General features: G+C 41.1%; 1 protein-coding gene and 1 pseudogene across 2 annotated transcripts in view; one reads left to right on the top strand and one right to left on the bottom strand.

The window, feature by feature from the left end:
• The window catches only part of CSGALNACT2 (chondroitin sulfate N-acetylgalactosaminyltransferase 2), a 90,720-nt gene that overhangs the window by 53,420 nt on the left and 12,555 nt on the right, over positions 1–24,745 (bottom strand). The gene's annotated exons all lie outside the window — the stretch shown is intronic.
• On the top strand, positions 8,580–17,775 carry LOC123821120 (annotated as a pseudogene).

Here is a 24,745-nt window from a genome sequence, read left to right as displayed (position 1 = left end):
TTCACTAGAAATTGAGGTTTTTATGGGTTAAAATCTAAATATATGTAGTAATAACTCTGTGGTGTTCCAGAAGGGCCTCTAGAACATATCAAAATACTTGTCTTTTATGTTAAATTGCATAGGAAAATAACAGATAAAAAATGAAGACTTGGGGCTATGGAAATGAAGACATGGCTGCTTGGTTCATCTCATTTTTCAGTTTTTACATTCCTTCATGCTTCACAGTACATTTAAGTTGAACTTAGAAGAAACTATGGGCTGAAATTATTGAAAGAAGGATCTTACACTGTTGCCAAAGTTCCACAGATTTACGTCAAGAAAATGCCAACTTGGTAACTGCTTCCTTTCACAGTGAACTTCCAGGAGATGAAGACTTTTGATTTTGATTATTAGAAAGAAGATCAAATAAAAGACACTATCCAACTTTGTTGGAAAGGACCTTACCAGGCCTCTAACCAGAAATGGACATCCACCCTTATCTCTGACACTCATCTCCATGTACAGCAGTCATCAAAGTCTTCTAGGATAAGAGGCTGCTGACATCAGAAGTAAACAGTTATTCCAAGACATCAACAATATCTGTATACTTATGGATTGATACTGAACTTTGAATCCATTTTGTTTTGATGTCTTTACCTGTCTGCTAATAATAGTGGTCTCAATAATAGTTACATTTGTTCTTTGGGTTTTTCTATATAGTCCAACTATTTATCATTACTCTACATGTATAACTATTAATACTCTTTTCATGACTTACATAATTGTTATACTCTATGCCAAAGGCAGAAAAATAAGACAGCAAAATTTGGATCATGATAATTAATAGGACAGAAATGATCCAGAGTGTTTCCCCCCCCCCCCCACAGTGAAGGCTATAAGACTTGCATAACTTCCATTTACCTGCCCTTCTCTTTTGGGGAAAAAAATTTGACCTCAACTCAGATGCCATGGTTCCAGTACTGCCCCATTCCCAAAGGTCAACAAGATGACACTAATACTGAGACTTCCTAGGAGTGAAAACACATTATCTGACCTAAAAGTCAGTCATCAATGCATCTGAATCTTTCATGTTGATTTATGACCAAAAGGGGGAACTTTTGAGGAAGAAAAGGGGGCTCCATGGAAAGTAACCTCAGGTGGTCATAAATTCCCAACTGGGCAGGTCATGGTGGACAGTCGTGCTCCAAGAATAACTTATTGAAAGGGTTTCACTTTAGTGAAAGGGTTTAAGCCAGCCCTGTCCATAGTTCTCATGCATCCAGGTTAACAAATCTTTAAAATACCAGAAATAATATCCCTGAAAAGGTATATTAACTCTCAAAAAAGCACATAATCTTGTTAACTAACCTGTAATCCAATCCCAATCTTGCCTTCTCCAATATTCCTTAAGTTCCCTCCTTAATTTCAAATGCAGAGAAACTACAAACTGTTATTCTCCAAATCATTTCAGGTCTTTTCCCCTGGAATACGTCATCAGTTTGGCTCAAATAAACTCTTATAAAAATTTTTAAAAACTATCTAATTAAAAAATAAGGATGCAAAGCTATTATCAGTTCCAGGACTTTACCATGCCTCAAAACTCTATTTCTTCACATAAGAAACCACTCAAATTTCATTAATTAAAAATAAAACTCTGCAGTATCTCTTTTAAATAGTTGTAAGTTATTGCTCACCCATTTACTATGGAAAAGAAAGACTAAAACCAAGACATAGAGACATAGTCTTGTATAAATTATTAATAAAGTTATACATATTTAACTATTCTACACTAAGACTGTTTTGAAGTAAAACTTAATAATGGAACTAACAGCATATAATCTAAGTACCTCTATCTTTTATTAACATGGTACCTCAAAGTGTTTTCTTTAAATAGACAATGGATGTTAAACTATGAGATATAACCCATCAATTGGTAATTACCAAAAGTTTATTTTTCAATGAAATACAACAGAAAATATCAGTGCATATCACATATAGCAGTATTTTATGTTGCAATTATACATATATATAATCTCCACAGAAAATATTTATAAGTAGGATTTGGTTCAAAAACTCTGAAAAATACATTTATACATTTTTCTGCTGTTATATCGTGATTGCTATCATTCTATGTCAAGTGGTGGTATCATAAATAAGGTTCATTCATAGCACAGATTTAATCCCAAGTAACTGTCTAAGCATAAACAGGAAATGGTTAAGTGTTCTGAGGAGAGAATGAAATATACTATGGAAACGAAAAAATGACCTATTGGAGATCCAAGATGGCAGAGGAGTAAGTAGAAGGTACACTAACATCCTCCCAGGACCAATCTAGAATTACAGCTAAATTGTAGAGAAACCATCTTGAATAACCAACTGAACACTAGCTGCAGAGAAGCCTTACAACCATGGACAAACAGAGGAAAACACTTCAACACAACATGACTGGTAGGGAGTGCAGAGCAGATGAGAGAGGGCTGGCTGGGCTCCCACCAGCAGCAGCTGAAGTGCTGGAGGGAAATTTCAGTAATCAGGGGGGTCATCCACAGAAGTGTGGGGTCTAAATCCCACACTGGGCTCCTCAGCCTGCAGCATCAAAACCAGAAAGGAACCCAGATAACATCCAGCTGTGAAAAACAGCAGTAGTTCTGTCAGCTAGAGAGAAATGGTTGGGACGCAGAGAGCCTTTTAAAGGGCAAAAGCACAAAATTTCATTGGTAGCCACTTAGCTAGATGCCAGCAAAGGGAAGGTAGAGTGAACTGGAGACACTTGAGGATAGTCTGGAGTTGGTGGCTCTGGGAGAGAACTGAAGTAACAGCTGCCAGGATCCATGTGCTGAGTCATTCCCCATGCTACAGGAGCCACCTCTCTCAGGCAGAGTACTTCTCTGAATGGCATCAGCCTGAGTGGAAGCAATAGCCCCACCTGCAGGAATTACTGTGCCCTGCCCATGCTGTTAAAGCCTGACTGGGGATTACAGACTGATTAGATTAACAGCCAATCAGTTTACCTCATTGGTTTAACATCTAAGGCAGAAAATACAAAGCAGCAGCCAAAAGGAAAGACAAAGAAACATACCCCAAATGAAAGGACAAGAGAATTTTCCTGAAGAACAAGATGAAATGGAAGTAAGCAATTTATCAGATAGAGAGTTTAGAGTAAAGATTATAAGGATACTCAATAACATGAAAAAGACATAAAAAACGTAAAAAAGGATCAGTCAGAAATAAAGAATTCAATATCAGAGATAAATAATACACTGGTAGGAATAAAGACTAAATTAGATGAAGCAGAGGATCAAATCAGTGTTTTGGAAGACAAGGTAGAAAAAACAAATAGGCAGAGCAGCAAAAAGAATTTTCTAAAAAATGAGGAGAGCTTAAGAAACATCTTGGACAACATAAAGCATTAACAACATTGGCATCATGGGAACATCAGAAGGAGAAGAGAGTGAGCAAGGGATTAAGAACCTATTTGAAGAAATAAGGACCAAGAACTTCCCTAATCTGGTGAAGGAAAAAGTCATACAAGTCCAGGAAGCTCAGAGAATTCTAAACAAGTTGGACCCAAAGAGGCCTACACTGAGACACATCATAATTAAAACGACAAGGCTTAAAGATAAGGAAAGAATACTAACAGACACAAGAGAAAAAGCAGGTAGTTAGCAATAAGGGAGTGACAGTTAGACTCTCATCCTATTACTCATCAGAAATATTTCAGGCCAGAAGGGAGTGGTGTGAAATATTCAAGGTGATGAAAAGCAAGCACCTACAACCAAGGCCACTTTACCCAGCAAGGGTATCATTTAAAATCAAAGGAGATAAGGAGCTTCTCAGACAAAATAAAGCTAAAGTAGTTTGTTAACACCAAACCAATACCACAACAAATATTAAATGGCTTGTGAAGAAGAAGAAGAAGAAAGAAGGAGGAGAAGGAGAAGGATAAGAAAGGGGGAAAACAGAGGAAAACAGTCTAACAATAAAATGGCACTGCATATGTATCTATCAATAGTCACCTTAAATGTAAATGGCTTAAATGCTTCAACAAAAAGACAAAGGGTAACTGAATGGATAAGAAAACAAGATCCAGATATGTGCTGCCACCAAGAGACCCTTCTCAGATCAAAAGATACACACAGAATAAAGGCAAAGGGATAGAAAAAGATATTTCATGCAAAGGGAAAAGAAAAAATAGCTGGAGTAGTAATACTTATATATGACAAAAGACTTTAAAACCAAGGCTACAGGCAAAATGAGAACACAACAACCCAAAATCTGTGGGACACTGGGAAAGCAACCCTAAGAGGGAAATTCACAGCATTACAGGCCTATCTCAAAAAAAAAACAAAAACACAAGAAAAAGCTTAAATAAACAATCTAACTTCACACTCAAAGGAACTTGAAAAGGAACAACAAACAAAGCCCAATGTGAGTAGAAGGAAGGAAATAATTAAGATCAGAACAGAAATAAATGCAGAAATAAATAAATACTTACAAAACTCAACACCAAAAAAAACAACTCAGTTAAAAAATTGGCAAAAGACCTGAATAGACACTTCTCCAAAGAGGTCAATAGACATATGAAAAGATGCTCAATGTCACTAATCATCAGATAAATGAAAATAAAAACCACAATGAGATGCCATCTCATACCTGTCAGAATGGCTATCATCAATGAATCAAAAAACAGCAAGTGCTGGTGAGGATGTGAAGAAAAAGGAACCCTTTTGCACTGTTCATGGAAATACAGACTAATGCAGCCACTGTGGAGAGCAGTATGGAGATACCTCAAAAAATTAAAAATGAATATGCCTTTTGACCCAGTGATCCAACTTCTGGGAATATATCTGAAGGAACCCAAAACACTAATTTGAAAGAACATAAGCACCCCTATGTTCACTGCAGAATTATTTACAATCACCAAGATACGGAAGCAGCCCAAGTATCCATCAATTAATGAGTGGATAAAACACACCTATGGGACATTTACAAAATGGAATTCTACTCAGCTGTAAAAAAGAAGAAAATTTTACCCTTTCCAACAGTATGGATGGACCTAGGGATCATTATGCTAAGTGAAATAAGCCAGTCATAGAAAGACAAATACCATATGATTTCACTCATATGTGGAATCTAACAAACTAAACTAACAAGCAAAGCAGAAACAGACTCATAGATAGATAACAGATGACAGCTAGTGGTGGGAAGCGGGTAGAGGGACTGAGCAAAAAGGAAAAAGGGCTCCTGGACATGGAAAACAGTGTGGTAATAGCAGGGGCCAAGGACTATAAGAGGTATAAGGGGAATATAGTAATGGAAAAAATATAATAGAGATTATATATTTTAAAAATTAAAAAAAGAAACAAAAAATTTGCCATTAAAAATATGGAATACAAATCAAAGGTCTCAGAGTTTCAAAAAACCTTAGAAGCCTTCATTCTTATTTCTAAAACAGACTAAAGAGACTTTCTCTAATGGCCAGATGGAGTAACAGGTACCAAATTTAATCTCAGATTTAGAACAACCAAAAAACAACCCCACCCAAATATGAAACAATGGTTTTCAAGATACTGAACAATGATAATAAAAAACAGTGATCCCTAGTGAAACAAAAAACAAACAATTGCCTATCTTAAGGACTTAGTTTCCTGGCTATAGCACGGGTTGTAGAATCTAAACAGAGCCTAGGAGATTCCTTAAGATGATGAGATAGATCTGACAGTCTGAGGAGACCAAGGCAGCTAGGTTCAAAGGATATTCTATTAATTTGACAGGAGAGAGCTGCACAGAGAGAGAGAACTCCAGATATCTCAGAAGATACTCTTTGGGTATTCAGCAAAGCACTGATAGATGCAGGCATATGAAGAAACTAACTGATGCTAAAGAAAGAACCACACCAAAAATTAGACACAGAACTCAGCGCTCATACGTGGCCAGGAATAGCGCATGTTCCCAAAAGACAGGCAGGAAAATCCTCAAAATTCATGTGGAAATGGGTCGAGTACTCAATAAGGTCTTGCTTCAGTAGGGAAATAATTTGCTCTACACTAAACATAACTAGGGTCCTGCCAAATAAATCATTTTTAAAAAACTATTTTTGTTTCTCAACAGTGAACGTACATTATTATGTAAGTTTCAGCTGTATTCCCCAGTGATTAGACATTATATTGTGATGGCCAAAAGGTTCATTTAGTTTATTCTGTAAAAGAATAGACACTTTTTTCAATTTCACCAATAACTTTATTGATTTGGATATTTTGATTATGTTGGCTATCTCCCATGTGGTATGAGGTTGATTGTTCTCAATTAACATCTCAATTTAGCTGCTATCAATTTCAACTGGTCTACCCAACTGTGCAGCATCTTTCAACAAGATATCTCCAACACAAAACTTCACAAAGCACTTTTGACACATTCAATCAATCACAGCGCCTTCTCCATACACTTCACAAATCTTTTGCGCTTCAGGTGTGTTTTTACCTTTCTTGAAATAATAAAGCATAATATGCTGAAAATGTTGTGTATTTTCTTTCATCTTCAGTATTAAAATGCTACACAAAATTCACCAGTTTTGATAAGTTTTTTTTAATACATGCTGCTATGACAGCTGTCACAATACAATCTAACATAATTATCTGGAATGAGGCTAAAGACAACTAAGAGCTACTAGAGTCATCTTACAGAAAAAAACAAATGAACTTTTTGACCAATCCAATATAAGTGATGAAGTGATCATCCCAATAAATCTCACACCCATATCTGACCCCATACACAGTTAATGGAATATTATTGACTATATTCCCTATGCTGTACTTTATATCCCCATGCCTACTCTATAACAACCAATTTGTACTTCTTAATCCCTTCATCGTTTTCACCAAGACCCTAAACCCTTGTACTATCAGTTAACTATCAAAATGCTCTGTATCTATGAGTCTGTTTATGTTCTACTTGTTCATTTATCTTGTTTTTTTAGATTCAATTGTGATTAGATATACTTGTATTTATTGCCATTTTACTGGTCATATTTTTTTTTTCCTCTTCATAAAAAAAACCCTTTAAATTTCATATAATAGTGGGTAAAGGATATGAATAAACACTTCTCCAAAGAGGACAGATGGCCAATACACATACAAAAAGATGCTCAGTGTCACACTAATCATCAGAGAAATGCAAATTAAAACAATGATGTATCAGCTCACACTGGTCAAAATGACTATCATCAATAAATCAACAAACAACAAGTGCCAGTGCCGGTGAGGATATAGGGAAGGAGGGACCTTTTTGCACTGTTAGTGGGAATGCAGATTCGTTAAGCCATTGTGGAAAGTATTGTGGAGATACCTCAAAAAATTAAAAATGGAACTGCCTTATTTTGGTTTTTAGATTCAATTATTGATAGAGATGTATTTATTGCCATTTTATCATTTATAATTTTAATATTTTTTCCTCTTCTTGTTCTTCAAGACTACCCTTTAACACTTCGTATAACACTGGTTTGGTGATGATGAACTCCTTTAGCTTTTTCTTGTCTGGGAAGCTCTTTAGCTGTTCTTTGATTGTAAATGATAGCTTTGCTGGGTGGAGTATTGTTTGTTGTAGGTCCTTGCATTTAATCACTTTGAATATTTCTTGCCAATACAATCTGGCCTGCAAAGTTTCTGTTGAGAAATCAGCTGACAGTCTTATGGGTACTCCCATGTAGGTAACTTGCTTTTCTCTTGCTTTTAAGATTTTTTCTTTGTCTTTGACTTTTTGGTATGGCCCCTTTGGGTTCATCTTGTTTGGGTCTCTGTGCTTCCTGGACTTGCATGTCTATTTCCTCCCCTAAGTTAGGGAAGGTTTCCATTATTATTTCATCAAATAGGTTTTCAATTTCTTACTTTCTCTCTTCTCCTTCTGGCCCTCCTGTGATGTGAATGCTGGTACCCTTGAAGTTGTCCAAGAGGCTCTTTCACTATCCTCATTGCTTTTGGATTCTTTTTTCCTTTTTGCTATTCTGATTGGGTGTTTTATGCTTTCTTATATTCCAAATAGCTGATTTGATTCTCAGCTTCACCTACTCCTCAATTGATTCCCTATAAATTATTCTTCATTTCAGTCAGTGTACCCTTCATTTCTGACTGGTCCTTTTTCTGTGCTGCTGAAGTTCTCATTAAGTTCACTGAACATCCTCATAACCACTGTTTTGAACTCTACATCTAGTAGATTGCTTGTGTCCATTTTGTTTAGTCCTTTTAATGAAGTTTTGTACAGTTCTGTTATTTGTGCCATGTTTCTTTGTCTCCTCATTTTGACAGCCTTCCGGTGTTGGTTTCTATGTATTATGTAGAGCTGCTATGTCTCCCAGGCTTGTTGAAGTAGCCTTATATACTTGGTGTTCTGTAGAGTCCAGTGGCACAGCCTCCCTGGTCACCCAAGCTGGGCACTGGAGGTGCACTCCCATGTGGGCAGAGTATACCCTCCTCTTGTAGTTGAGCCTTGATTACTGTTGGATTAGCTGTGATCACCAACCACCAACCTCTGATATCTGTGGAGATCAATGGTGCCAGAGCCCACCCCACAGAGCAGAACTTACATCACCAGGGCTTTAGTGGCCAATGAATCTGCCTGTTGAGTATGTTGTTTGTGGAGGTGACTGGGTGGTGATGCTTCAACATAGTGTGAAGCTGTCTACTGAGTGTTCTGGCTCTGTGGCTCCCCAGGAGGTACAGGCCAAGGTCCCCTGCCACCTGTGTTCTGCTAGTGGTCACAGAGCATGAGCCACAAGGCAATCTGAAGATGGTTGCTAACTGTGCTTGGCTTGGATTACCCAAGCAAAGACAAGCTGCAAGCCAAAACTGGCTGCTGCTAGTGCCAGACCTGGGGTGACTTAGCAAGAGGTACAGGGCACACTGAGACCAGATGCTTCTTGTTTAAGATATTTTAGGAAAGTCTTAAGCATGAGCCTAAGACAGGCCATTCCTATGGAAAAACCATTAGAAATAACTTAGGTGGCCCTGAAAGTTCGGTGGGGTAAGGCCTCAGTAAATCACCTGAACAGGGCAATCAGTGTTAGCCAGGTTGATGGAGTTTCAAATATGGCACTCACCTACTGGTTCTGTGGGGGGAAGGCACATCAAAGTAACAATGGGTTCTGCTAGAACTTCAGTCTGAGAGAAAGTTGCCAACCCAGCTTTCTCCCTGATATTGAACCTCCCCATATGTCTTTGGTGCCTTTCAAGCTGCTGCCCCAGCACTGGAGCTCAGAGGGGTGAGTCTGAGTAAGCCCATGTATTGGCCCTTTAAGAAAAACTGCCTGGGACCCCAGAAGCACTCGGTTACTATCAGCCTCAACCCTTGCTAGTTTCTACAGCCAGAAGTTACAGGGATTTCTCTTCCTAGCACTGAAACCTTGGGCTGAAGGGGGGACCTCTGTGGCCAAGATAGCCCTCCTGATTTTTATCTGCCGGACATGGGTATGGACAATCCAGTTCAGCATCTCTGACCCTCCTGCCATTCTTGATATGGCTTCTTCTTTGATTCCCTGGTTGTAGGAATTCCATGATAGTCACTCTGTAGTTTAGTTGTAATTTTGATGTGGTTGGGAGAGGAGGTGAGTACTGTTTACCTACACCACCATCTTGACTGGAAGCACCTGCCTACCAAATTTTACAAGCAGGACCAAGTTGACTGAAATTGGCCAAAGATCTAAATGTGAAAGTGGAAACTGTTGACATCAAAAAGCCAAAGACAAAATCAATAAAATGGACTTCATCAAAATGAAAAACTTTTGTGCTGCAAAGGATAGCATCAAGACCAAGATGAGCAAGATGGCAGTGGAGTAGGAAAGTTTATCTTGCACCACCTCCCAGAGATAAGCTAAAAATAATACTAAAGAGGGGAACATTCACCCAAAATTAACAACTGAGGACTACCTGAGAAGAAGATACTTAACTCAGGACATGTAGTAACCACCTCATGACTGGTAGAAAGGGCAGGGAAGCAAAAGGGGCTAGCATCACTCTCATTGGCAGCAGCCAGCACCAATTTCATGGGCAGCTAAGAGAGCTTCCCCCAGAGAGGCGTGAGGCCTTTGCCTCAGACCGGGTTCCCAAGCACAGAGCACCAGTGTTGGCATGAACTGCCCATGCAGCATCCAGCAATGAAAGGCCATGGTTTTTTTTGTGTTGTTGTTTTCTTTTTTGCCTGCCAGAGAAAGACCAATTGAAACAAAGCTACCTTTCCCCACCCTTCTTCAGTTCTCAGGAGCCAATACACAGTTTCACATTCCCAGCCACTCACCTTTGGCTTGGGTGAGAGAGGTCAGTGAACTGGAGGTTGGGGAAGAGGTGTGGAGAAGCCACTGATGTGTTCCCAGTGCTGGGATATAATACCATTCAGCAGCAGCCATTTCTGTTGAGAAAAAGCAAGCTCCTCCCAGGAGAAAAGAATGACCCCCCCCCCCCCGCCACCCTGTGGGAAAACCACTAGCCTCAGTCTCAGAAAGCTTTCTAGCTCCATCCTCTGGAATCCTGCTTGCCCCACCCAGCATCTTTCTTACTTCCCCCCAACCTTCACCTTATCCCCTGCTGAGGAGATAGTAACATAGCCTAACTCAAGGGTGTTAGAGAACGGCTCTAAGGCACAGCCATTCCATATGTTTTCCCAGGAACCAGACTGGCACTTCTCCCTCACAGGACATCCTGGAAACACTGTCAGACCCAAACTCTGGGCTCTGAAGGCCCCACTTGCTCCCCTACTAGGGTCATCACTCTACTGAGTTCAGGAAAGTAATCTTGGGACAGACTCGGGCTGGTGAACACACCCACCATCTTCCCTGAAGTCTGAATAGCACCTCCCACAGGAGATGCAGGGGTCCCATCCTTCCAATTCCACCAGAAGCCCTCTCAGAAACAGAAGGGTCAGCAACTAGACTAATACTAATGCCAAAACCACAGGCAGAGGCAGGAGGAGGCAGTACCTTTGGTGCTTTTAGTCATCAGTTAACACACCCTTGGGCCTTGCGCTGAAAAAAAGTCAGCAGTGCAGAGCAGCAAGGACCACCCCTGGCACAGCCAGGCCTGAAGGCAACAGCCACAGACTGTGGATGGCTTGTAGCTTTGAACAGGCTGCCTAGAGCTAGACAGGGACAGCCTCCAATATTGGCTTACAACAGCTTCAGAACACTAGAGGTGTGTCCAGGAGGAGAAGTCAGCATGCAACCAGTAAACTCTGCTAAGACAAATTCCACCTCGATCTTTTTCATTATTTGTGTTATTTTTTCTTTCACACAGCCTTTTTACATTTTTTCCTTTTCTTCAAGTGTGTTCCTCTTTTTCACTATTTTTATTTCAAATCTCATATTTTACTCTTCCTTTATCTTACTCTATTTTGTCTTTTTCCTTCCCATTCTTATTTTCATTTTATCTCTTTCTTTGTTGTTTCTATTCCTTGCTCTTATTATTTCTCCTCCCTCTATCCTCTCACAATCATTTCTCTTTCCTTTAGTCATGTCACATTCTTTTTTTCTTTCTTATAAAATTCTTATTCTCTTTCCATCATTATTAATCTTTCTTCATTTGTCATTGATATTGCTGTTCTTGTTAGGAGGTATTTTTGCTGGTGTGGGTTTTGTTTTCTGTGTTGTTTTGTTTTGTTTTGTTCTGTCAGCACCTGTACAATAGCATATAAGATGTGGTGGGGGTTACACACTCAGGTAGCCAGCTGGAGAACAGAACCCAACAACAAACATGCCAACAATCAAACCCAAATGCAACAAGAGAGCCCACATAAAGTGCATACAGGGCATCACTACAGCATCTAGCTCAGAGGTTCAAGGAGACTGTACCACTGAGTCCCAAGGGACTCCTATCATAGAAGACCATCCCACTAGGACAGGGTATCAAAGCAGATCATTCTAATATGAAGAAACAAACAAAAAGACTCACATTAAATGGGAATACAAAGAAACAACCCTCAATCAAAAGGAAAGGAGGAATCCCCAGAAAAAGAGCTAAATGAAATTAAGGCAAGCAATTTATCAGACATAGAGTTCAAAGTAATGGTTACAAGGATTCTCAAGGAACTTAGTGAGAAATACAAGGAACTTTATGGAAGCAACAAGGAACTTGGGGGGAACTACATCAGCATGAAAAAGGCATATAAACTATGAATAAGAACCAGGAGGAAATGAAGAATACAATATCTGAAATGAAGAACACACTAGAAGGAATTAAAAACAGACTAGAGGAACCAGAGGATTAAATCAGTGAATTGGAAGACAAGGTAGGAAAAAACTCTCTGTTAGAGCAACAAAATGAAAAGAGATTGAAATTAATGAAGACAGTCTAACTGAGCTTTGGGACAACGTGAAATGTAACAATATCCATATCACAGGTATACCAAAAGATTAGGAATGGGAGGAAAGGATAGAAAAGAATGGAAAAAATAATGAAAAAAAAAAAACTTCCCCAACTGGTGAAGGAAAAAGTCACACAACTTCAAGAAGCACAGAGTCAGAATCAAGATGACCCAAAGAGGCCCACTCCAAAAGACATTACAATTAAAATGCAAAATTTAAAGACAAAGAATCTAAAGGCAGTAAGAGAGAAACAGCTGGTAACATACAAGGGGACGTCTCATAAGGCTATCAGTTGATTTCTCACAGAAACACTACAAGCCAGAAAGGATATGCACAATATATTCCAAATAATGAAAAGCAAGGACCTGCAACCAAGACTACTCTATCCAGCAATGCTCTCATTTAAAAAGAACAGTGAAATAAATAGCTTCCAAGACAAAACAGAGACAAACACTAAGAGTACATCTCCACCAAACCAGCATTGCAACAGATGTTAAAGGAACTACTTTAAGAAGAAGAAATAGAGAGAGGAACACAGATACAAAGGGACGAAATGGCAATGAGTAAGTACCTATCAATAATAACCTTAAATGTAAATGGATTAAATTCTTCAATCAAAAGACATAGGGTAGCTGAATGGAAAAGAAAACAACCTGCATATATGCTGCCTACAAGAGACCCACCTCAGTACAAAACATTTACACAGGCTAGAAGTGAAGGGATGAAAAATATTACATGCAAATAGCTATGGAAAAAAAAGCTGGGGTAGCAATACTTGTATCAGACAAAACAGATTTTAAAACAAAGGCCATAACAACAGGCAAAGAAGGTTACTACATAATACTGAAGGGAGTAGTCCAACAACAGAATATAATCCTTATAAACATATATGCACACAATATAGGAGCATCTAAATATATAAAGATAATCTTGGAGGACTTTAAGAAAGACACTGACAGCAATACAGTTATTGTAGGGGATTTTAAACTCCACTATCATCAATAGATAGATCTCTCAAACAAAAATTAACAAGAATATTGTGGCATTAAATGGCATCTCTAGATCAACTAGACTTATGATATTTATAGAACATTTCACCCCAAAGAAGGAAAAATACATATTCTTCTAAGATGCACATGTATCATTTTCAAAGATAGATCACAATGAAGGACACAAAACAAGACTTAACAAATTCAAGACAAATAAAATCATATCAAGCATCTTCTCAGATCACAAAGGCTTGAAACTAGAAACTAAACTCAAGGAAAAAACTCAAAAACATTCAGACATAGGGAGGCTGAATAACATGTTATTAATAATGAATGGGTTAACAATGAGACCAAAGAAGAAATCAAAAGTATCTGGAAACAAGTGAAAATAAACACATGACAACCCAAAGCCTATATAACACAGCAAATAAGTCCTGAGAGGGAAGTTCATAGCATTGCTGGCCTAAAGAAGGCTGAAAAACCTCAAATGAATAACCTAACCCTACATCTAAAGGAACTAGAGGAACAATAACAACCAAAGTCCAGAGTGAGTAGAAGGGAGGAAATAATTGAGATCAGAACAGACATAGAGACTAAAAAAAACAATTTAAAAGATTACTGAATTTAGGAGCTGGTTGTTTGAAAAGATTAAGAAAACTAAGAAACCTTCAACCAGACTCATCAAGAAAAACAGACAGAGGACCCAAATAAATAAAATCAGAAATAAAAGAGGAGGAGTAACAGCTGATAATGTAAAAATACAAAGCATTGTAAGGAATTACTATGAACAACTATATGCCAAGAAATTGGACAACCTGGATGAAACAGATAAGTTTCTAGAAACATAAAATCTTCCAAAGCTTAATCAGGAAGAAGCAGAAAACCTGAAAAGACCAGTAACAACTAGCAAAATTGAAGCAGTAATTAAAAAAAAAAAAAAACAACACACAAGAGCCCTGGACTGGGTAACTATCCAGTAAAATTTTACCAACATTCAAAGAAAAACTAACAACTATACTTTTCAAACTATTCCAAAAAAAACTCAAGAACAGGGAAGACTCTCAAACTCTTTTTACTAGGCTACTATTATTCTAATTACAAAACCAGGTAAAGACACAACAAAGAAAGAAAATTACAGGTGACTACCTCTGATGAAAATAGATGCTAAAATCCTCAACAAAAATATTAGCAAACCAGATCCAGCAATACATTAAAAAGATCATACACCATGATCAAGTGGGATTATTTCAGGGTGCAAGAATGGTAAAATATCACAAATCAATAAATATAACACATCACATAAACAAAATAAAAGACAAAAATCACAAGATCATATCAATACATGAAGAAAGAGCATGTGATAAAATTCATCACCCATTTATGATAAAAACACTCAGAATATTGGGAAAAAAGAAGCATACCTCAACATAATAAAGGCCATATATGAAAAAGCTATTTCCAATATCATACTCAATGGGCAAGAAGAACTAGAAGCATTTCCTTTAGGATCAGGAACAAGACAAGGGTGTCTGCCTTCACCTCTCTTATTCAACATAGTACTGGAAGTTCTAGCCACAGCACTCAGACAAGAAGAAATGAAAGGCATCCAAATTGAAAAAGAGGAAGTAAAACTGTCATTATTTGCATATGCCATGATAGTGTACACAGAAAACCCCAAAAGACTCCACCAAAAAACTACCCAATCTAATAAGTGAATTTGGCAAAATAGCAGGTTACAAAGTCGATATTCAGAAATTGATGGCATTTTTATATGCCAGCATAAAATGAACAATCAGAAAGAGAAACCAAGGGAAAAATTTCATTTACTATACTACAAAACAATAAAGTACCTAGGAATAAATTTAACCAAGGAGGTAAAAAACCTGTACTTAGAAAACTATACAACACTGAAGAAACTGAGGAAGATACAAATAAATGAATGCATATACCATGCTCATGGATTAAAAGAATTAACACAATTAAAATGTCCATACTACACAAAGCAATCTATAGATTCAACGCAATTACTATAAAAATACTAATGGCGCATTTCACAGATCTAAAACAAATATTCCAAGAATTTATATGGAACTAAGAAAGACCCCTAATAGCCTCAGCAATCTTGAGAAAGAACAAAACAAGAATGATCACAATATCTGATATCAAACTATACTATAAGGCTACTGAAATCAAGATAGTCTGGTACTGGTATAAGAATAGACACAAAGATCAATGGAACAGAATAAAACCCATATCTCTATGGTCAATTTATATTTGACAAAGGGGGCACAAGCATATAATGGAGTGAAAATAGTTTCTTCAATAAATGATGTTGGCAGAACTGGACTGGTACATGCAAAAAAATGAAACTAGACCATCAGCTTATACCATACACTAGAATAAACTCAAAATGCATACAAAACTTAAATATAAGTTGTGATACCATAACAGTCCTAGTGGAAAACATAGGCAGGGAAATTTCAGACCTCATGTAGCAATATTTTTGCTGATATATCTGCTAGAGCAAGGGAAATAAAGGAAAAAACAAACAAATGGGACATCCACAAATTAAAAGTTTCTGCACAGCTAAAGAAACTATCCTCAAAATGAAAAGAACCAAATATATGGAAGAACATATTTGCCAATGATACATCAGATAAGGGTTTAATCTCCAAAATATATAAAGAACTCATATGACTCAACACCAGGAAGACAAACAATCCAATTATAAAATGGGCATAGAGCCTGAATAGTCACTTCTCCAATGGGAATCCTAGTACACTGTTGGTTGGAATGCAGACTGGTGCAGCCACTGGGAAAACAGTATGGTATTTCCTCAAAAACTAAAAATGAAACTACCTTCTGACTCAGCAATTCCAGTGCTGGGATTATATCCTAAGAATACCAAAACACCAATTCAAAAGAACTTATGAACCTCTATGTTCATACCAGCACTATTTACAATAGCCAAAAGTTGGAAACAGCATAAGTGCCCATCAGTAGATGAGTGGATCAAAAAACTACAGTACATTTACACGATGGAATACTACATAGCAGAAAAAAGAATTTCTACCTTTTATGGCAGTACAAATGGAACTTGAGACTGTTATGCTAAATGAAATAAGCCAGTTGGTGAAAGCCTACTACCATATGATCTCACTTACAAGAGGGATCTAATGAACAAAAGAAAACTAATGAGTAAAAGAGAACCAGAGGCATAGAATCATGAAGTAAACTGACAGCAGTAAGAGGCAGGATGGCAGTGGGAGCTGTTTGAAAGAAGTTGAAGGTGTTAGTCAAAGAACATATATGAAGAACCCATGAAAATGGACAACAGTATGGGAACTGACTATGGAAGTGGGAGACAGGCTTAACACAGGAGGGTAAAGAGGGAAAACTGGGACAACTATAAAAGCATAAACAATAAAACATTATAAAAACAAATACATAAAAATAAAATAAAATAAGAATATCATCAAGAAAGTGAAAAGACAACCCACAAATCGAGAAAATATTTGTAAATCAGATATCTTATAAAGATCTATGTCTAGAATATATACAGAATTCTTACAACTCAATATTAAAAAGATAAATAACTCAATGGGAAAAAGAGCTAAATGGACATTTTCTAAGTAAATGTAAGAATGGCCTATAAGCACATGAAAAGATGCTCAACATCATTAGCCAATAGGAAAATGCACACCAAAACCAAAATAAACTACCCTACAAATCCCACTGCTGCCACTGCCACAACCATGATGAAAGAAGCAGAATCAGCAGCAGCAAATCCAACTGGCCACCCCAACTGGAGACCAAGAGGATGGGTGTCCTATTGGACCACTCAGCCTTATGGCCCCTTCCATGACCAATGGAAAGTTTGGTAACTACAAGTCAGCACCAAACTGGAACCTATCCATATGTCCACCATCAGTAGAATGGATAAATGGTTGTGGGTAAGACACTGCAATAAAAAATGAACTGCTGCAAGCAACATGAATGACTCCCACAAACATAATACTGAAGAAAAAAGAAGGCAGACGCAGAATGCAAGTTCTCTTCACAGAGAGTCATCAGTCACCTCCAGGATAAAGGTGACTGATGACTCCACCAATGCTAAATCTCCAACCTCCTCCCGGGCAAAGGCCCAATTTGGGGAGGCTTAGGCCCCAGGTCTGGCCTATGGCGGTGGTTGGTGGTAGTCGGGGGTGGTCAATCCTGAACCTCCTTTTCCCAGATCAGGCATGGTAGTCCCTCCAGGGGAGGTTTTCACAAAGAACAGAGACCTCCTCAAAGGCTCCAAAGATGGTCACTTGTCAAGAATTCCTGCCCTCCCCAAGGATGAACCACAGGTTATGGAAGACAAATCTGACTATACTGTTTGCCAAAACTTTGCCAAAAAAGGGCCACTGTTGATATGAGGACTTCTGTGCCTTCTACCACCCAGGCATCAATGGATCTCTGTGAGACTGTGCCTTCCCCTCCAAGCTGGAAGGATCCCTTTGTGACCTAGTGGCCACACATTTCCCTGTGGCCCTATGATGGCTACTGTGATGCTGTTCCACCTACCATCCCCAGTCTGTGATGCCCACCCCAATCCATCACTTCTACTATTTGGGGTCTCATCACTTGCATGGTTGTTACAGGGTGCAGACAAGAGGAGGGACCCCAAATGGGCATTTGAAATGGGGTCTAGAACTCAAGGTGTCCAGGAGATTTTAAGATGTCTCCACCCCCCCGCCCCCACGGTGTGGGTTGGGGGAAGGGACAAATGGAGCAGGGCCATTGAGATCTGTTTTGCATAGCAACAGCCTTGCAGCTACCCTCTGGCGTGGTCATTTAACATATCTATAGCCTTTGGCTGGTCGCTTAGATATGTTAAATAGCTGTGATCATCTCTGAGCCAGGGGAATGGAAGTAACTTCCCCACCAACACGTGACTGAGGGGCAGATCCCCCCAAGCTACAGCGCCTGCGTGGGAGCTTGGAGAAGATTGGCTCCAGGACATGGGGAGCCACACCTGCCCAGACTCAAGATGGCAGCCCAGTAAAGCTGGCAGGATACGAGTTCTGGCATGTGAAGCCGAGTGTGGGAGGAGTCGGAAATGAGGCTGCAGAGGGAGACTGGCCGCGGGGATTTAAAACCCAGACTTGGCGGCCATTAGGAGAGAACCATGCACAGCCCTGAGAAGGAGAACCATGTGTCTTTAGCAGAGTGGAGACTCCCGCATCCCTGAGAAGAGAGAACCACGCGGCTTTGACGGAGTGGGGACTCCTGCATCCCAGAGAGAACCGTGCTGCTTTAGGAAAGAGAACCACGCGGCTTTGGCAGAGTGGGGACTCTCCCCTTCCCGCAGCCCTGAGAGGGAGAACTACGAGGCCTGGACAGAGTGGGGACCCCCACAGCTTTAGAAGGGGAACCACCACCTGGTTTTAGCAGAGATCCCGGCGACTCAGCCGAGGGTGCCGGGAACCCAGGGAGGTCTCCCAGTTGAGATGGAGGACTAAGAACCAGAGGACTGTCTGAGCCATGGACTTCGTCTTCCTTTCCTGAGATATGGTACTCTGGACTGGGCAAAGGGGGAAGGAAGGAAGGACTGTGTGTGTTTGTGGGTGTTTTAACGGACTTTGGGATTTTTGATAAAGACATTAGGTCACTACTTTAAGTTCGTATAGCATTAAATAAACATTTCCTTTCCTTTTCACGAATCTCTGGCACTGAGAGATGTCTTTCCTCGGGCGGCAGACATAATGGACCCGGGGCTTTCTTTCAATAATAGTATATCGTTCCAGGCCCCCCTTGTGTGTTCTGTAACAGTTTTTGGCGACCCAGATGGGATCATAATTGTCCGTGGCAGACCGACCCCCTCAGGTGCGAGAGAGTGAGACTTTGGAGTTTTCCCAGTCTTGAGAATTCCTCTGTACTCCTCCTGAGGGCATCGGCCACCTATCACGCCTGGAAAGGTGGAAAGGAAATGAAACGGGGAGGGAGAAGAGAAGTGAAAATGGTTTGGTTCAAAACTGGTTTCTGAACACTGTTTTGGAATAATGGAGCTGTGGATAATGGTTTGGTTAGTATGCTGCTCCCGGGTTGCCACTGTCTGCTCACTTACAGTTTCGGTGAGCCCAGGTGGCACTAAGGGAACCTATACTCAGGTTTGGGGAGGAAGCAAACCCCTAGGCTCTGTAGGCCGAGCCTGCATGTATGGTGGGGATCAGACAGCAAACCATGTGGGTGTGTCGCCATTTTGGGTAAAATGGAGGATGAGCCACGTGAGTGCCCCACCCTGGAGGGTGGGTTGTGCATGGGCGCCGCCATCTCGGAACTGGACAAGGTGGTGGGCCAAGGGCTCTCTTCAGATTATGGGCTGTGTGCTCCTACTGTGCTGGCATTGCATCAGTCAGGTTCTCTGTGTGACTGGTTCTGATAGGAATGGCTCTGGTTCAGAAGGTCATGAACTGAGGTCCAAAGGTGACCATCTGATTTATAGGATGTTTGCAAGGTTTAAGCTTCAGAAAGCTGCAGGATGTCCCTGCGAATCTAGGGACTTTTAGTGGAAGGTACCTGTAGTGTTAGGGACTTTTAGCTGCCACATGCTGAGTTTTAAGTACTGAGTTAAGTATAATCCTTCCCAGTGTGGGAAAGGAACCAGGATTAAAAGAGATTGATGGTTAAATCTGGATGTGAAAATTATGTGTAAAGGTTGTGAAAGTTTTAAACCTGGAGTAATGGAAACCTGAACTACCTGTTGCCAGTTTCATGGGAAAAGAGCAAAATTCTCACACTGGTTTTGTTTCTGGATCAGAGACTTTCTGTACTTTAAGACCTGAGAAAGGTTGGCTGTAACCGGTTGGGGAGCATGCCTTTGCCAGTCAGGACCCAGGAAGGGTCATTTGGGGCTGACGAGTGCTTCAGCCAGAGGCAAAGGGGGCATGTCTCTGCCATGAGACCGGATCGGAAGAGAGCAAGTCTCTGCCATTGGTGTCGTTTCTGATCAGAAATCTGTATTTGAGGACCTGTTTAAGGTCCCCTGAAGACCTAGGAAAGGTCACCGGTAACCGGTTGAGGAGAATGCCTTTGCCACTCGGGACCCAGGAAGGGTCATTTGGGGCTGACGAGTGCTTCAGCCAGAGGCAAAGGGGGTATGTCTCTGCCAAGAGACCAGACCTGAAGGAGCATGTCTCTGCGAGGCACCGATGGACGCATTGGTGCAAGAGAATGCTTCTACCTGTGTATTATCCTGGAACTCTATGTTTGGATTTTGCTCTGTATCTGCTCTGAAAAAGGAAATTGAGGATTCCAGGGAAGGTTGAAACTTCACACTCTGTAGGAAAGTTTTGAGAAGCCTAGTGGGTATCAGAAGGAAAAGGATTTTCCTTCACGTTTTGTACTTTTCTCCCTACCTGATCCCTCCAGAATTTGGCATTCTGAAGGAGTGATAATATAAGGTTTCTTTGCATAAAACCAATAAGACCAGTCGTTAATAGTGGTTTTGTTAACTAAGACTTTGACTGGAATGTCACTCCTGAAGGAGGCATGTATGGGTTCTGGTCATCACCGGAAAGCCCTGAGGAACTGGGATTGACTTGTGAAGCTAGCGTAAGCCCACGAAAAAGCCTGGTACTTTGGTTGGTTGTGTGGTTCATGGCAGTCTTTCCAGGGAAGGAACGAAGGTTGCTTTTCTGAAAGATGGCCAAAAAGGAACCTGGAAGCACAATGGAAGCCTCAAGGATTTGAGTGAAACAACTGGTACAGGCGAAGCCAGATGGCAGATGTGTGGCTCTGCTTCTGTGCCCCAAGAGGGGTGGACTGAGAAGTCAATCTAAAGGCACCCTGTGTGAGTTCCAGCAAGGTAGACTCAAGGATCATAAGTGATCCAGGCTGCTCTTGGTGTGTTTATGCAAACGAACAGTCAAAATTAAAAGTGGGACTCAAAGTAGTCCCTGTAATAACAGTGAGGGTGATCTTAAGGAGAAAAACTGTGGTTCAAGGAAAATCACAATGCTTAGTATTGGACATCAAAATGGTGCAGCTAACTGTCTTAAAAGTTTGTTTTCATTTGAAAGTTGAAACTGAGTTTGTAATGTCACCAAAGATGTACAATTTACAGGTACGGAAGACCTGTGAAGTTGCCATTGCTAAATGTTATTGCAGGAAGGACCTTGCAATTAAATGTCTTCCCAAAAGACAGTCTCACAGGCACAGAGACTGGTTTGGGGATTGCTGTGTGAATTTAACCTGTGTGTTCTTCTGTTTTCATAGGGCATATGCCTATGACTTCATTACTTGAGTAATTGGTTGAATGAGTGAGTGAATATAAACCTCGCTTTAAGGAGCCCATTTTCATCATCACCCCCTGAGACTCAACGGTTTGGCTGAACTAAGTGGTTGGGTTGGTGAATGGTTTGGGGGTCTGTGGGCTTCACTTTAGAACTAATTTTGCCTTTTTCTGTCTTGATGGCTTGGACAGAAAAGGCCCAAATATCTGAAAGGAGGGAAATCCTAACATATTCCCCTCAGCCCGAGTGAAGTATAGTGGGCCACAAGTTTCGGAGAGGTGTAGCATGCCTTGTACACCTTCCTCCTGATAAGCCATTCCTTACTTAAGTCCCTGCCTTTGTCATTTAGTGGTTATGATTTAATTGTGCCTTCCAACTTCTTTCCAAATCTGTCACCTCCAGAATATGACCAGGATGCCAATGGTCCAGTAATGCCAGCCTTTGGACACCGAACCTGCAACTTTCTGGTGATGGCCAACTGACCAGGATTCTGTAAGGTCCTTCCCCTTACAGGAAGGACTCCTTCCGTGCTGCAACCCGCCCCCCCCCCGCCCCTTTCAGGGCACCCCTGACCCATGGGTGGGTAAAACAACGTCCATTCCCAGCCAGAAGCAGTTACAAGAAGATAAGACCTTTTGTCCATTGTCCTTTAAAAGAATTTAAAGTGGGTGTGTATCTGAAAGGAGGGATTGTTACAGGGTGCAGCCAAGAGGGGGGACCCCAAATGGGCATTTGAAATGGGGTCCAGAACTCAAGGTGTCCAGGAGATTTTAAGATGTCTCCACCCCCCCGCCCCCACGGTGTGGGTTGGGGGAAGGGACAAATGGAGCAGGGCCATTGAGATCTGTTTTGCATAGCAACAGCCTTGCAGCTACCCTCTGGCGTGGTCATTTAACATATCTATAGCCTTTGGCTGGTCGCTTAGATATGTTAAATAGCTGTGATCATCTCTGAGCCAGGGGAATGGAAGTAACTTCCCCACCAACACGTGACTGGGGGCAGATCCCCCAAGCTACAGCGCCTGCGTGGGAGCTTGGAGAAGATTGGCTCCAGGACATGGGGCCACACCTGCCCAGACTCAAGATGGCAGCCCAGTAAAGCTGGCAGGATACGAGTTCTGGCATGTGAAGCCGAGTGTGGGAGGAGTCGGAAATGAGGCTGCAGAGGGAGACTGGCCGCGGGGATTTAAAACCCAGACTTGGCGGCCATTAGGAGAGAACCATGCACAGCCCTGAGAAGGAGAACCATGTGTCTTTAGCAGAGTGGAGACTCCCGCATCCCTGAGAAGAGAGAACCACGCGGCTTTGACGGAGTGGGGACTCCTGCATCCCAGAGAGAACCGTGCTGCTTTAGGAAAGAGAACCACGCGGCTTTGGCAGAGTGGGGACTCTCCCCTTCCCGCAGCCCTGAGAGGGAGAACTACGAGGCCTGGACAGAGTGGGGACCCCCACAGCTTTAGAAGGGGAACCACCACCTGGTTTTAGCAGAGATCCCGCGACTCAGCCGAGGGTGCCGGGAACCCAGGGAGGTCTCCCAGTTGAGATGGAGGACTAAGAACCAGAGGACTGTCTGAGCCATGGACTTCGTCTTCCTTTCCTGAGATATGGTACTCTGGACTGGGCAAAGGGGGAAGGAAGGAAGGACTGTGTGTGTTTGTGGGTGTTTTAACGGACTTTGGGATTTTTTGATAAAGACATTAGGTCACTACTTTAAGTTCGTATAGCATTAAATAAACATTTCCTTTCCTTTTCACGAATTTCTGCCACCGAGAGATGTCTTTCCTCGGGCGGCGGACATAATGGACCCGGGGCTTTCTTTCAATAATAGTATATTGTCTCAGGCCCCCCTTGTGTGTTCTGTAACATGGTGAGTACCATTTTCTTCTGCTCAGACTCCAGAGATTCGCCTTCAGGATCCCTTCTTGCTCCCTTCAACTGCCTTCTGGATCCTCTTTCCCCTTGTCAACTGACTGCTGAGCAGGAAACTTATTAGGTACTGTTTCTTGTGCACTTGTCCACCCAGTCCCAAGTAGTGCCCTCAATTCCTGAGCCCTGGAACAGTTTCCTACCATTCCCTTCTTAAAGTTGCTTGTTTTAAGTACCTCTTTATGTGATATCCCCTAAGCCCAAAGTTGTAAGCTTGCTCTGTGAAACGTATCAGGTTGTCTGACCTGAAGTCAAGTTTGGATGCCTGGTATGGAATCACTCCCTGCAAGGCTACTCTCCTTGCTTTTAGATTTCATGGTTAGTGCATTATTAGCATGATCCCTGCCATTATGGTCTATGATCATTGTGCTTTGTGGTACATGCATTCCCTCATACTCTTTCCCAGTGTTCATGGCATATTTGTGGCTTTTCAACACTAGAATATATCTGCCCAAATAATGAGCCTCTTGGTGCCCTCTAGACTTTATCTCCCCAAAGGCGAGAACTGTGAAACTTTATGCAAGACTGCCCCCCTGATCCTCCTCATTCTTCTGGTGTCAGTTTGATACAGACCATAAGATGTCCTCTAAATCCTATGATAGGCCTACCTTATCCTATCTACAGCTCATTTTAGTTAGACTACGTCATTGTGAGGCCACCAGCCCTTTTGTTTGAATTCTTGAATCTCTATCTAGCCTATCTTTGGGTGGAATCTAGACAGTACTGTTGCCTTCTTCCAACCTTCTTCCCCTATACCTCTGGCATTGGTTGTTTTCTGTGAAAATAACATTGAACAGGCTCAGTTTTGAACTGGCCCTGAGGAAACATGTTAAGAACTATGTGGGCAGGATGGAGGGATGAGAGTTGTTAGAGAACTGAAATGAATTTTTCTTTTTAACAATTTTTATATTAGTAATAAATACAGTGGAACCAGAAAACAAAACAAAACAAAAAACTCACTGTTGGGAACCACCCTGACTGGTATCAGGAGCTGAAACCCCCGCCTAGGCTAAGGCTAAGGGAACGCCCTTGGAACCGTAAGCCAGCAAAGAGACAAAAACTTATCTTCCTGGCAGGAATGCTGCTTCTGCTGCTGAACCCCAAAAAGCTTGGTCGGTTAGCCAAAGACGGGTAAGATTCCCCACGGGGGGAATGACCTAAGACAGGCACGATCACTTTGGGAGGCCCCCCAAAAGAAGGACTTGGGGGGGGGGCTGCAGCAAAAGGGGGGTG

This window comes from Phyllostomus hastatus, unplaced genomic scaffold, assembly GCF_019186645.2.
Source record: "Phyllostomus hastatus isolate PE091 unplaced genomic scaffold, TTU_PhHast_1.1 phas_contig_38, whole genome shotgun sequence".
Classification (NCBI taxonomy): Eukaryota; Metazoa; Chordata; class Mammalia; order Chiroptera; family Phyllostomidae; genus Phyllostomus; species Phyllostomus hastatus.
Note: the sequence above shows the minus strand (reverse complement) of the source record. Positions and strands in the feature narration are given on the sequence as shown.